The following is a 14,755-nucleotide window of genomic DNA, read 5'->3' on the forward strand; positions in this document are numbered from 1 at the left end:
ATAAATTGGATCGGCCCGAGACACAGATGGGAGGCCAAAGTGAGAGCGATCAATATCTCTGTGGCGAGGTAGCAGTGGAGCTCCTCCCTCTTCTCCCTCCAAGTTTGTAGACTCTTATTTAGAAAAATTGAGGCTACACACTAACGCTTAAATCCCAACTCCATCGTGCCTATCACAATGAACTACTGTGATCTTCAAATGCAGACTTATGTTTTAATGAGAAATAACTGTGTGTCCGTGTGCGTGTTTGGTTTATTTTTAGCGTTTAGGTTCATTCTCCTGTATATTGATGCTGTTGACTTTGCATGGTCTTTTGAGTGGGAGTGTTTCTCTGGCCAGGCCATTAAACCACTAACAGGTTTTTAACAGATAGGCCTGGTGCTGCCTGCTGAGACAACAGACTGTAAATAGGGAAATAGTGATCCAGATGGTTTCCTCTCAATCAGACACATCAACAAAGGCCTTCACAGAGAGGAAGAAGACTGTTCTTCAGAAGCTATACACACACCTGTGATTTAAACATCATCCCTATGAATCAAATGAATTAGATGATCTTTAAAATGTTTTGTGGGTAGTTTCTAATACTTTGAAAGTTAGGGTTTATACATTTTATATTCGTGTATATATTTTTCAGATAAAATGTTGATATATTGTTAATAATACACACGTCATACAAGTTATTGTTTTAGATTACTGAGTGGTGTCGGATGGGAATCTTTTAAACAAAACTTTTGTTCATGAAATGCAGTTTCTCATTTAATCTGGTTGCCTTCTCAAAATCTTTAAGTGTAATGGTTATTTTTGTTTAGTTTTGCACAGACATGGTTACAGACTTTTCTCTCAATATTTGTGTTTGAAAATGGTTAATTTTGTCAAAAGGAGACTAAACACATTCAAAATCTAATATCGCTCAACCTTTAGTCACAAGCCCAAAACGGACTTATTTAACTAAAAGATCATTTTTTATATAAAACAGCAGTCCGATAATCATAAAGTACAGCTCATTCTCCATGAAAATTAGAAATATTTCTGAATATACAATTATCCTCATGTGATTATGATTTTTAAAAAAACATTTTACTATTTTTTATATACATATATATATATATATATAATTTAACTATTGATTTTTCCACATGGAAAATGTTTTGTATCAAAAATTAAATGATTGTCACATTAATTGATAAACAATAACTTATCAAGAAAACATTTTCGCTTTAAATTGAAAACAGTTACACATCAGTCGATTACACATCGATTAAAAGGATTTGTTTTTTTTTATCAACAACATGATGTTATGATGCTGCTTTGATACTAATAGACTAGAAGTTGATAAGATAAGAGAATAAGAGAAAGTCACATCCAGTCCAGCCTCTATTAAAGATGAGAAAGAGTGAAGAAGTTTTTGACAAACAGATGGGGTGATAAATGATTTTGTATTTGAAAATGTGGAGACAAAGTAATAACCTGGAGGTGTAACCTAGTGGGCCTACCTGAACGATGGTACCTGGCTGCGCTGTGACCGCAGTGTGAGAGGCAGCTGGGCCGAGAGAGGCGCCTCCTGGCCTCTACAGACAGAGCTGCCATCACAGCTCCCATCCTGCAGCTGATCTAACAAGGCCAGGTCCAAACTTTAAAGGAATGAATGTAAAAGCTCTGAAAAAAAATGCTTACAGGAGATTTTAAATCCTTAAGTTTCACACAAAAAGAACAAAAAAATCTTAGCTGAGGGTAAAAGAAGAGAAGTGAGGGAGTCTGACTCTGACAAACTCTAAAAGGCAACTGCAGGCGCCGTAAAAGAGGCGACAGTTGGGGGAGAGTTTAGCTTTTGGTGTGTATGTGTGCGTGAGCTTTTATGAGAGGCCACATTTGAAAATCTGTTTGAGTTTGTGACACCACATCACAGGGTGAGAGAGGGAGGTAAATAAAAAAAAATTGGACAGGATCAAAAAGCACCTCAGAGCTTCTGACCTTTCACATCACACACGTCGCACACCTCCACATTTCTCTCTTTTTCTGCCCGTCCCAGTCCCTTCCTCCCTTCCTCCCTTCTGATCGAAATACACAAAACATAAATGGGACTCCTGTACACTGTCTCCATCTGACAAACCCAGAACAAACCAATTTTACTCTATTGTTTCACCCAAGACACGTGGATACACTACACTGCAGTATTCTCTATTTATTTCCTATGATGTGAATTATAACTAGTTAAATGTTGCATTGTGCATTGTTCACCTTAAAGTTTGCTGGGTTCAGTCTTTCTCTTTTATGCCTTTGCAGACTACAATACTTTTATGATTCACATACTTTCTGATGGTGATATTCCCTGAAACTACTAGCATCAAAATGTAGCCACGAAGTAATGAATTACAGCAGGATCTTTAGGAGGAAACACAGTACTTCTAACCATCTTGCCTGCACTGAGATCCAAAGCTCAGGAATAAAGCTGCAGACTGTAACTCCTTGTTTTTCTTGGAGACTTCACATAACCCAGGTTAAGTTAATGATGCATTCGATGCGCCTTGGAAGTGGGAAGCCACACCTCAAAATTGCATAATTTTTGACCTTTTAACATTCAATACACACAGTGTGAAACCATGGCTGCCTCCAGGCTTTGTTGTCTTTTTCATGAACAACAAACACTCAGAGGAGCTTAAGAAGGATGGAAGCTACATTTTTTAATGTTATATCACATAAAGGAAATTATCAGAAAGATTGTCTTTGGTTTACTTTGCTCTCTGCCTTTTTGTTCATGGCAGTGAAGTTAATGTGTTAGTTAGGAACTCTGACTTGTCATGGCAGTTTTTTTTCTTAAATTCCCTTTACCAGTTGATAACTTAAAAAAACAAAACCTGTAGCTTTCTGTCTTGTAAACAAGAACAGATGGAACAACATAAACCATTAATGCGCCGTATGTATTGTGTATATATGGCTCAACATAATGTTGCATAGCTCATGTGATCCAACAGCACCTCTATATCTAAATGAAAAGTTAAATACATGACTGGAACATAAAGGAAGGCAAAGGATGCTATTTCCTTTTTTTATGTGTAGGCTAAGGCATAAGGGTGTCCATATGTGCACTTGGCAGCAGGACACCCTAGGCCGCAGCTCGGTGATCGACCTTGTGGTCGTATCGTCGGACTTGCGGCCGTATGTCCTGGACACTCGGGTGAAGAGAGGGGCGGAGCTGTCAACTGATCACCACCTGAGTTGGCTCCGCTGGTGGGGGAGGAAGCCGGTCAGACCTGGCAGGCCCAAACGTATTGTGAGGGTCTGTTGGGAACGGCTGGCGGAATCCCCTGTAAGGAGACGTTTCAACTCCCACCTCCGGCAGAGCTTCAACCATGTCCCGGGGGAGGTGGGAGACATTGAGCCCGAATGGGCCATGTTCCGTGCCTCCATTGTTGAGGCGGCCGACCGGAGTTGTGGCCGTAAGGTGGTCAGTGCCTGTCGTGGCGGCAACCCCTAAACCCGCTGGAGGACACCAGTGGTGAGGGAATCCGTCAAACTGAAGAAGGAGTCCTATCGGGCCTTTTTGGCCAGTGGGACTCTGGAAGCAGCTGATGGGTACCGACAGGCCAAGCGGAACGCGGCCTTGGTGGTTGCTGAGGCAAAAACTCGGACTTGGGAGGAGTTCGGGGAGGCCATGGAGAATGATTTCCGGACGGCCTCGAGGAGTTTCTGGTCCACCATCCGGTGGCTCGGGGGGGGGGGGAAGCGGTGCACCGTCAACACCGTGTATGGTGAGGGCGGGGCTCTGCTGACTTCAACTAGGGTTGTCGTGAGTCGGTGGGGGGAATACTTCGAGGGCCTCCTCAATCCTACCGACACGCCTTCCGATGAGGAAGCAGAGTTGGGGAGCTCGGACGTGGGGCCTCCTGTTTCTGGTCCTGAGGTTGCCGAGGTGGTTCAAAAACTCCTCGGTGGCAAGGCCCCGGGGGTGGATGAGGTCCGTCCTGAGTTCCTCAAGGCTCTGGATGTTGTGGGGCTGTCTTGGTTGACACGCCTCTGCAGCATCGCGTGGACATCGGGGGCAGTGCCTCTGGACTGGCAGATCGAGGTGGTGGTCCCCCTCTTTAAAAAGGGGGGCCGGAGGGTGTGTTCCAACTATAGGGGGATCACACTCCTCAGCCTCCCTGGTAAGGTCTATTCGGGGGTACTGGAGAGGAGGATCCGCCGGATAGTCGAATCTCGGATTCAGGAGGTGCAGTGTGGTTTTTGTCCTGGCCGTGGAACAGTGGACCAGCTCTATACCCTCCGCAGGATCCTGGAGGGTGCATGGGAGTTCGCCCAACCGGTCTACATGTGTTTTGTGGACTTGGAGAAGGCGTTCGACCGTGTCCCTCGGGGACTCTTGTGGGGGGTGCTCCGGGAGTATGGAGTGCTGGACTCCTTGATATGGGCTGTTCGGTCTCTGTATGACCGGTGTCAGAGTTTGGTCCGCATTGCCGGCAGTAAGTCGGACATGTTTCCTGTGAGGGTTGGACACCGTCAGGGCTGCCCTTTGTCACCGATTCTGTTCATAATTTTTATGGACAGAATTTCTAGGCGCAGCCAGGGCACTGAGGGGGTCCATTTTGGCGACCTCAGAATCGGGTCTCTGCTTTTTGCGGACGATGCGGTTCTGTTGGCGTCGTCGGGCCGTGACCTTCAGCTCTCACTGGAGCGGTTCGCAGCCGAGTGTGAAGCGGCTGGGATGAGAATCAGCACCTCCAAATCTGAGACCATGGTCCTCAGCCGGAAAAGGGTGGAATGCTCTCTCCGGGTCGGGAATGAGATCCTTCCCCAAGTGGAGGAGTTCAAGTATCTCGGGGTCTTATTCACGAGTGAGGGACGAATGGAGCAGGAGATTGACAGACGGATCGGTGCGGCGTCTGCAGTGATGCGGGCTCTGCACCGGCCCGTCGTGGTGAAGAAGGAGCTGAGCCAGAAGCCGAAGCTCTCAATTTACCGGTCAATCTATGTTCCTACCCTCACCTATGGTCACGAGCTGTGGGTAGTGACCGAAAGAACGAGATCGCGAATACAAGCGGCCGAAATGAGTTTCCTCCGCAGGGTGTCTGGGCTCTCCCTTAGAGATAGGGTGAGAAGCTCGGTCATCCGGGAGGGGCTTGGAGTAGAACCGCTGCTCCTCCGCATCGAGAGGAGTCAGATGAGGTGGCTCGGGCATCTGGTTAGGATGCCTCCTGGACGCCTCCCCGGTGAGGTGTTCCGGGCCCGTCCCACTGGGAGGAGGCCCCGAGGAAGACCCAGGACACGTTGGAGAGACTATGTTTCTCGGCTGGCCTGGGAACGCCTTGGGGTCCCCCCAGAAGAGCTGGAGGAAGTGGCCGGGGACAGGGACGTCTGGGTTTCTCTGCTCAAGCTGCTGCCCCCGCGACCCGATCCCCGGAGCAGCGGCAGATAATGGATGGATGGATGGATGGCTACTCCTGGGGATTTTGTTTCCTCCTGACATGATGGACATTGCAACTACTGTAAAAAGCCATCTTTATGTTTTTTAAATCCTGTGTCGTTAATGTGAGATTTCATTTCTGGTCAAACTATTACTCATGACAATGATAATGATGATTCTACTGGAATTCTCTGATCTGTATGATCTAATTTAGTTGTCTGATGGTTTTTCATAACTGTTTTGGGTGCATTTTTAAAAACTACTGTTCTAAATCTCAGAAGATCAAGAGTAATCTAAGTTTCACTCATGTATTTAAAGAAATAGTCAATTTTCATATAATGATATGAATTCAGCGCCGTCGCCTCACAGCAAGGGGGTCACTGGTCCGAATCCCTGCTGGTGCCTTTCTGTGTGGAGTTTGCATGTTCCCCCCCCCCCCACAACCCTGAGTTGGATTAAGCGGGTATAGAAAATGGATGGATGGATGATATGATTTCATTCAAAAGATTGACAGCAGAGAGCACAGCTGGAAATACAACACAAAGCTGGCACCACGCAGCCAGCCGCAGAGGAAAATGTCATGTGACACAGAGTGTCAACAACAGTGACAATAAACCACCAAAAATGAGCTTTTGGTTGTTACAGTCTGGTTCTGCATTAAGCTGAGAGGGTGATGATGATCATCGTCTGTATGTATCACTTATTGTGATAGAGATGCCTAACTTTGATCTTGAAAGAAGACAAGCTTTAGTCACACAGACAAATTATTCTGATGAGATACTGAAGTTATCAAGTTTAGGTCATTTGTGTGAATTCACACAACATGACGAGTGTCATGCAAACTGCACCATCCGCACTTAAACTAATACAGAACATTAAAGGTTCTGGTTGGTGGATTTTCCAACAGATGTAGGCTATACATGTTAAATGAATTACCTTCTGTGCATCGATGGCATCATAAAATTATTTGTCCTTGGTTGAAATGATAGTTTTGCTGCAGTTTTTGATGAAGTGGGAATTAATTCATCTAATTTCCCACATATCCTGCTGTGATGACGACACACAATGGTTGTTGAGGGTTTACTGGATTGCAGTGTGCATTTACAGTAAATCCCAATCAAGTTAATGGAGCTTTTATTCCTGGACGGCACAAGCAAAACAACAACGGACAGAATCTGATTAACACTGGAAGAGGTTGAAAAGTCTCTTCTGTAAGTTAATGTTATCACAAAAGAAAACTTGCAGTGAATTAAGGCATTAATGTAACAGTTTATAACAAAATTAAATCATTGATGAATTTAGATTTTTAATGGTTTTGATAACACTTAAAAATATCTATATCCTTAAACCTAAACCTGAACCATACTATGATTGTATTCGTAATGAGTGACAGCCGTTCGTGTCCAGAAATATAATTTAAGTGTCACACCCATGGACCCCCTTTTTTAGTTTCATGTTTAGGTTATGTTTGTTTTCAGTCCAGGTTTAGGTTTTGTCATGCTTTAGTTTCCCTGCACTCTGTTTATTAGTTCACTCACTTCACCTGTGTTTTTTCCCTCAGCTGCACTCACTCCCCAATCACTCTCACTCCCTATTTAGTTTCCTGCCTCCCCTTTCAGTTTTGCCGGATCTTTGTTTGATGTCAGTTGTAACCCATGCCACGATTCCTGCTTCCCATGATTACCACGTTTTCCAAGTTTTTGTCAAGCTAAGTATTTATTTATTCCTTGCCAAATATTTTTGTTTGTTTTCCACAGTCAAGTTTTCTGAATCCGGCTTAGCCGCGCCTTTTGTTTATACTTTGTTTTTTGTTAAATAAATCTACTTTATTTTTTGAAGTCCGCATCCGTGTCCACCCTTCCACACCCAAACCTGACATTAAGTCCCTGAATGTCAGACGAAGCAGATAAAAATTCAAATGGCGAAAATGTTTGCATCTCACATGTTTTTTATTTTTTTATTTTTCTGTTATAGTTTACCCAATATTTTGTTGGTTTTTGACAAGTCATCAGTACAGACATTTACAAGTCATATGGTTAAGTTATAAACATGTACTACAAAAAGCCTCTCTGTCCACTGGAGGACGTTAGAAACCACACAATATAAAGCCCTGCAGCAGAGTTCTTCGCTAAAGCAATCAGCGAAGAGAGGAAATGTAACATGAGAGAGTGCAGATTATTCTAGGATCAAGTTCTGCAAACCAATAGGTGGATATTTTATGGGGACGGTTTCTGTTTCACAAGAATGTTGTATCAGGAGCAAGCAAAGCATACAAGGAAAGACCAAACCATGAAGAAGTCTGTGCTATAAAAAGAGGTTCAGAAACGACGCCTGCTTTTTACAGTCAGTACAATCATGTAGTTGTGCATGCCAGTGGAAATCTGCTCACTGAGAGTGGATACAGAACCAGCTGCGACTTTAAACACACTGCTTCTACTCCACAGAAAGCAGATTAAACTGTCCAACTCTCCCAAACAACCTGCTCCAGGGAATGAAGTGAAAAAAGGGAAAAAAAAAAGCGTCTCTATGTTGCATCTGATCTTGACAAGAACTGCCTTCTACCCACTCAGTAAACAACACCCCATAACTTTAATCCAGCTGCACAGCAGCTCAAAGCTGTAGAAATAATAATCAGGGAGGAGATTAAAGTGTTTTCAGGCTTTTCCAGCCTCTCCCTCAGCCTTTATACTGCTCGATGTGTTCCAATTAAAACACAGTCCGGTCCCTATAAGATCTAATCTCCATTTCATGAAATCACCTGATCCAAGGATGTCCAAAGCCTGCCATAGCTGTGTAATTAAAACACAGACTTCATAAGCAAAGCTTATTTCTTCTCTTCTCCCTCTACCTGGCTTGTTTTTAACTCCTCGGATTTTCTCTTTTTTTCAGCATCCAAGTATCTATCTCTCTTTTTTTGTCTTTCCTGCTGGGGGAGGAATTAGAATTAATCAGTGGGGACCTGAAGCTATCTGAGCTGGGCTCAATTATGACAATTAAAGCGAGAAACTTTCAAAAAGACTAACGATGCAGAGAGGCTAAATAAAGCGGGAAGCAAAATAAAACCAATTTTTTCTTAATAGGGTGCTCCATCATCAACTCCTGTCTCCCCAAAGAGGATGTGTAAAAACTGCACCCTGAGGTGTGCTCACCTGTCTCCTGTACACACTGCAGGAGAGTATAGAACAAGGGGAACAGCAAGACATTTCCAGCACTGGGACACACGATCAATGTTTAAAAAAAGACGGGGAGAAGAAAAATGAGTGTGAATGAGGAGAAGACAGAGGAGATGAAGAGCAAGGGATGCCATGGCTTATTCAGCTGCTGGTGATGATGAAGCGGCGTGTTTGTTGAACAAAAGAACAAAAGAGGACAGGAGAGACTTTTGTCTGATCACTGTAGAACAGAAGGACATGAAGATTACCTCAAGAGGGACAGAGTTGGAAAAAAGATTAAAGATTAAGAGAGCAGTGATACGACTGCAGGGGCCACTGATTACACACTCCTTTAACTTTAAAATAAAAAGCACCTCCCAGCAGTTAAGAAACAAAATGACTGCACATCACTTCTTTTAAGTGTCACCTTAAAATTTCTATGATATAAAAAATTAGACCAATGTCTATCATTCTCCAGCACGGTCCAAACAATCAAACAGTCAGACATGCGAATTAAGGCAAACTCCAATCACACACTTCAAAATGAACATACTTTGCAAGAAAAATTGGTCTTCAATGGAGTGGATGAAGGACTCAAAAGTACCAACACATCAGCGTAAAATACTCCATGAAAAGTAAAAGCTGCATGCAAACATGGACTCAAGTGCATAAGAATCAGCTGAATGACGCATATATGGCATATGTGAAAGAATATGAATCTCAAGGTTACTACAGGTGCAGGTAGTTTTAACTGCTTATGATACCAAAATAAAGTTTCGGGTGAGTTCCTTAGAGTGGGTAACAACATGAGTCTTAGAGGTTGCCAGTTCCCTAATCAAGTAAAACAAAGTTAGAAGGTCGTCTTCGTTTAGGATAATTTGACATCTTAGGACTTTCTGAGGAGTTTAGAGGAGAGGAGTGTCTTTTAACCCCAAACAGACAATATTTTTGTGTAAGGAGTATTGTATATATTTTATAAATTTCACATGTTATTTAATGTATGCTCTGATAGTAACTTGTAGCCATACATATCAAATAAATCTATGTAGAAGAGTAAAAGCACCATTCTGGCAGAGAAAAGCTAAAAGTGTAAAGTAGCATGCGAAAATAATGATTAAAGGAACTGTACTCTCTACTTGTTCATATTTAGTGAATACATTCAGCCAACTATTTTTAGAAACATAATTACATAAAACATAAAACATTACAATTATTTCAAAAATAAGAAAGTACAACAAGCATCAGAGTAAAAAGGGAAAATACCTTGAACTACCCTCCCAGTGATGAAGCCAAAGAGGAAACGCAGCAGCTTGCTGATTTCGTTTTCACACTCCGTCCTGCATGAAGTCATCATCTAAAGTTCACCTGCGCCAAAGAGTCTCCAAGAACAATGACAAAAAAACACCCCCAAAATAATATTCAACAAAAAAAGAGCAAAGATGTCGAAGTTTTAAAACAGGCACAAAAAAAATACTCCTGTTCAGTGTTAACTATTAAGGTTGTTGCCTCAGTGTGATGTAGTCCTCTCTGCTTTAGATAAGGGACCTTTTTAAACTGACCTCCCAGTTTGCTAACAGGTGAGGTTCCCTCTGTCTTACTCCTCTTCTTCTTCACCGTTTTTTCCCTCCACTAAACTTGTCTCAGAAGTGGTGACTCACATGAAGCTGCGATGGTCCTGTTGATTCATTTGACCGCACCAGACAAACCACAACACACCGACACTCATCGACACTTCTGTTCCTGGGGTCATTAGGCCGCAGCGGTCACTGTAAGAACGCTTCACCTATGGAGTTCATTTCACTTTCTGCTGCAGACAGATGTCATGCAGGCAGAGGCTCCTGTGGTTCAATGAAGATATCAAATATCTTCTTTGCTCCCTCCCATCTTCTTCTCTGCTCCATATCTGACCCAGCTCATGTTACACTTTTCATATTACAGTCACGGATATATCCCCGGTTCTTCTCTCAGTTTACTTCATTATCGGACTCTTCTGTTATGCTGTGGGAGTTCTTAATAATGCAGACTGAACGTCATGTCTAATTTCAAAAACACAAAGCACACTGAGCATCTACAGCTTTCTGGGTTTGAAGTGAAATCAGTAGTGTATGGAAATATAGTTGATAATAGATACAGTTGAAAAGTGAATCATTACAACTATTTTGTTGGCAATCAGTTTGCTAAGTCAACAAGCAAATTTAACACGCGCAAACAGCACTGAATCCATCACCAAGTGCTGCTCATACTGTATCATATATGTTTGGCCTTTCAGCTGTTTACCAAAACAAGAAAGTGAGGATCTTCTTCGTAGCTAATACTCCAACTTCAAGAGTCACCATGGCAACAATATACACACATATATACATATATATATGGTATGTACAGAATATTTACTGTCCTATTATAGGGAAAAGCCAGGAGCCAGCTAAGATCACACCTTCACTCACAGTCAACACCCATTTGAGGGCATCAAGGATGCTGACATGTCCAAATAGACTGCTAAAAGCTTCTTCCACTTAAAGAAGCCGCTGTGCAAACCAGGAGGTCAACTGAAGAGCGCAAGCCTCATCTAAGGCCAATATGTCATGGCTTATTTATATATTTATGTCAAGGAAGATGAGACGGAGGATTTAGGAAAATATAACTGCTGTGCTGAAAGACAGTTAACTACTGAAGATTGTCTGCTACTGTTTGAAAAAACATCTTGAAAACTTTGCTGTCTTTTCTTCAAACCGTATATATCTACAGATCATATAGGAAATAGTGGGTTATCAGTCAAGAAAGATAAATGAAATGGTTTTTCCAATGAGGTTTCTCAGTTTGTATAACTGATGGTTAAATCTAGCAAATGGCGAAAGAAACATAAACTTGAGAAGATCATTAGAACAAAACTACTGAAAAACAACTGAACAAATTTAAACCTTCAGCCATTCTGCTGAAAATATCTGGATAGATGGGTTGTGACAAAGATCTATAAACAACAATGGCTTAAAAACAAGCCCAAATTCTTTCACCCTCTATCATCCCAGTCTTCTAAACATTTTGTCAGAGATCAGAAAAAGGTTTTGTAACATTCAGATTAGGAAATCCATTCATCTGTTGGAAAAGGCACTCTCTTGGAGTGTAAGTCCATTAAACCGACAGGATTTTTCTATTAACTGAAAAAAAGACCAATCAATTGATCTTAGGAGTGTTTAAGTAAACATCAGCAGGCGTATCATCCTTGACCCAGCCCACAGTTGCAGCCTCCTCATGCTCAGTTTCTCCTTGTGGTTTCTTCACCACATCTTTTCTCCACAAACTCTCAGCCGTAGTACTTCCAATCCAGTAGTCTATCAGAGCTGCTCAAACACTGCTCACTGCTCTCAACCTTTTCACACACAAACCACCACCCACCACCACCCCTACTCTTGCTGATACACATCCCCATCCTCTGTGCTGCTATTTTTAGCTGCTGGCCATTATCGAGGTGAGGGTTTGCCCACTGCCAATGCTCAATCTCTCTTTCCTCTGCATTGCTGCAATGACACCGATCCCATCTCAGGTATTTTCTTTATTTCCCTCTTTATGACTGCTTGTTTTGTTTTTTTATCACTGTTTCATTGTTTTACCCTCCAGTGATGTTTCACTGATTCTGCAGTCGGACACACGGGGGAAAAAAGGATTAAATGAATATGTCAAAGACCAAGAATGTGTATTAGCGTGCATATTAGGCCACCTTTAAACTGCATTCCCACCTTTAAAACATCACCCCAACCCACTATGATAAGTATGTCTGTTTGTAACCAATTTGTCATATTGTACGACACACGCACAAAGTGTGCGTGTGTGTTAAACAGGATTTTGGTCTGAGTGGAGACCTCAGATTTAAGTGACCTGCTGTATTATACTGTACATGAGGGTGAAGCTATCACAGAGTCAACATTCAAGGAAACAAAAGAGTAGAACAGGAAAGGAAAGTGTATGCTGGTGAGACTCAGAGTGACAATAAAGCCAAAAAGAAGTAAATTAACAGTTTGAGATTATACAAATTAAACAATGAATGAGGAAAAAAAAAACACAGGTGAAGTGAAGAAGATGGCAGAAAGAAACATACTAGATACAGAGATACATGCTAGAGGAGGAGAAGTAAGGAAATAAGGACACAGCAAGAATTGCTGAAGGAAACAGAGATGGCGACACAAAAGGGGATAGAGGGAAGAGAAGAAGAGCAATGATGGAAGAAATTAGGAAGAAGAAATTAAAGCTTTTGCGCATCTAATAAGTAATAACAATTCAAAAATAGAATAGAATGAGACTCAGATAATCAACCTACAACTTCAAACCAACATGTGACGATACTGGGAGCAAGCAGGCAGAATATTTTTAGGCCTGCTTCTTGCGGGTAAAAGATTAATCATGTTTAATCACACAACCACTAGATGGCGCACTAATACCCCAAGTCCATGGACAAACCAGGACTGGAGCCCAGTCCAGGCAACACAATGGGTACGGAAAACATTCAAGAAGTCTCAATTAGCCTCTCAGCTGTGGTAATACTTTACAGACAGCTGCAGTACATCCAGAACGCTGCTGCTCGAGTCCTGACTAGAACCAGGAAATACGACCATATTAGTCCAGTGCTCAGGTCTCTGCACTGGCTTCCTGTCGCTCAGAGAATAGACTTTAAAACAGCTCTGCTTGTGTACAAGTCTCTTCACGGTCAAGCGCCAAAGTACATCTCTGACATGTTAGAGCCATATGAACCAACTCGGGCTCTGAGAACCTCAGGGAGGGGTCTCCTGCTGGTGCCCAGAGTCAGGACTAAACAAGGTGAGGCTGCGTTTCAGTTTTATGGCCCTAAAATCTGGAACAGTCTTCCAGAAGATGTGAGACAGGCCTCAACTCTGACAATGTTTAAATCCAGGCTGAAAACAGTTCTATTTAGCTGTGCATATAACACCTGAAAGTATTTTATCTGCACTCTTCACTTTTTAATTAATTAATGATTATTTTAATGGGTTTTAAATTTCTTTCTTTTTTAATTTCTTTTTTTTATTTTTTTTATTCCTTTTTAATGGTTTTATTGTCTTCTTGTGATTTTATGTAGCTGTAAAGCCCTTTGAATTGCCCTGTGTATGAATTGTGCTCTATAAATAAAATTGCCTTGCCTTGCCTTGCCTTACAACACGTTGTGAGACTTACTGAGTTATTAGATAGTACTGTTTTTTTTTTTTGTTTGTTTTTTAATCTAGTAGGCATGTTTGGCACTGCAGTTGCTCCTAAAAGGTGTAGTCAAACAAAGACAATTATATAATATTCAAATACAGCAGTATGCAGTGCTTCTATTGTCAGCTGATGAGGAAAACAGTGTAATCATTTAATTTTCTTAAGCTGTAAGAATATAGTCTGTGGACTATTTATCAAGTTATTTTTTAGTACTTTAACCCGCAGATAACTAATATAAACAAAACAATCAGATCTATCAAAATCTTTAGTTCTTTCAAGTTAATTTTTTTTAAAGTTAAGAGTAAGTACTGCACTGGTGCCCGATTAATGCAGAATTACAGCATAACTTTGTAAACATATGTCTGTGTTTGTCAAAGGCAGAAACAGTCATTGGGCAGATAGGAAAGAAGCACAGAGAAACTGATGGGAAGAGCATTTGGGTGTGTAGAGAATATCAATGCTGAACCAAGAGTGTGGACACATTTGATAGATGAGTGTATGTGGTTCAATGAGCTCTTGGTATCCGACCCTGAGGTCAACTGCCCAACATAATGAGTCAGCTGAGCCCTGAGGGACTTCCGCGGGCCAGGAGAGGCTCATCTATTCAAGTCAGCAATCAATCCAAAGATACTTGAGTCACTCGCTGTGGAGTCAGACCTCTGTCAGTCTCACCAGCACCTGATCCAGACCTCTTTGTGTCTCCTCTCACCTTTGTCCTGTGGCTGCGTGCTGGCGATGATCCATTTCACCAGGCAGCACTTCATCAAAGCTTTCCTGGAGAACCGTGGCTTTTGCCACTTCCCAGAATCCTTCACTCTGCCTGGTGCAGGCTCGACGCCGTTGGCATCTCCCAGCAGGCTGCCATCGACCACCTTGCCATCCGCCTGGAGTGAAGACAGAGTTCAAGTCATTACGGACACAGGCTGAGATCTTCAAATGATCGAGGAAATTAAATGTGTGCCTGGAAAACACAACTCAGCTCTTGATGTGGAAGTAA

The sequence above is a fragment of the Odontesthes bonariensis genome, chromosome 6 (genome assembly GCF_027942865.1).
Source record: "Odontesthes bonariensis isolate fOdoBon6 chromosome 6, fOdoBon6.hap1, whole genome shotgun sequence".
NCBI classification, from domain to species: domain Eukaryota; kingdom Metazoa; phylum Chordata; class Actinopteri; order Atheriniformes; family Atherinopsidae; genus Odontesthes; species Odontesthes bonariensis.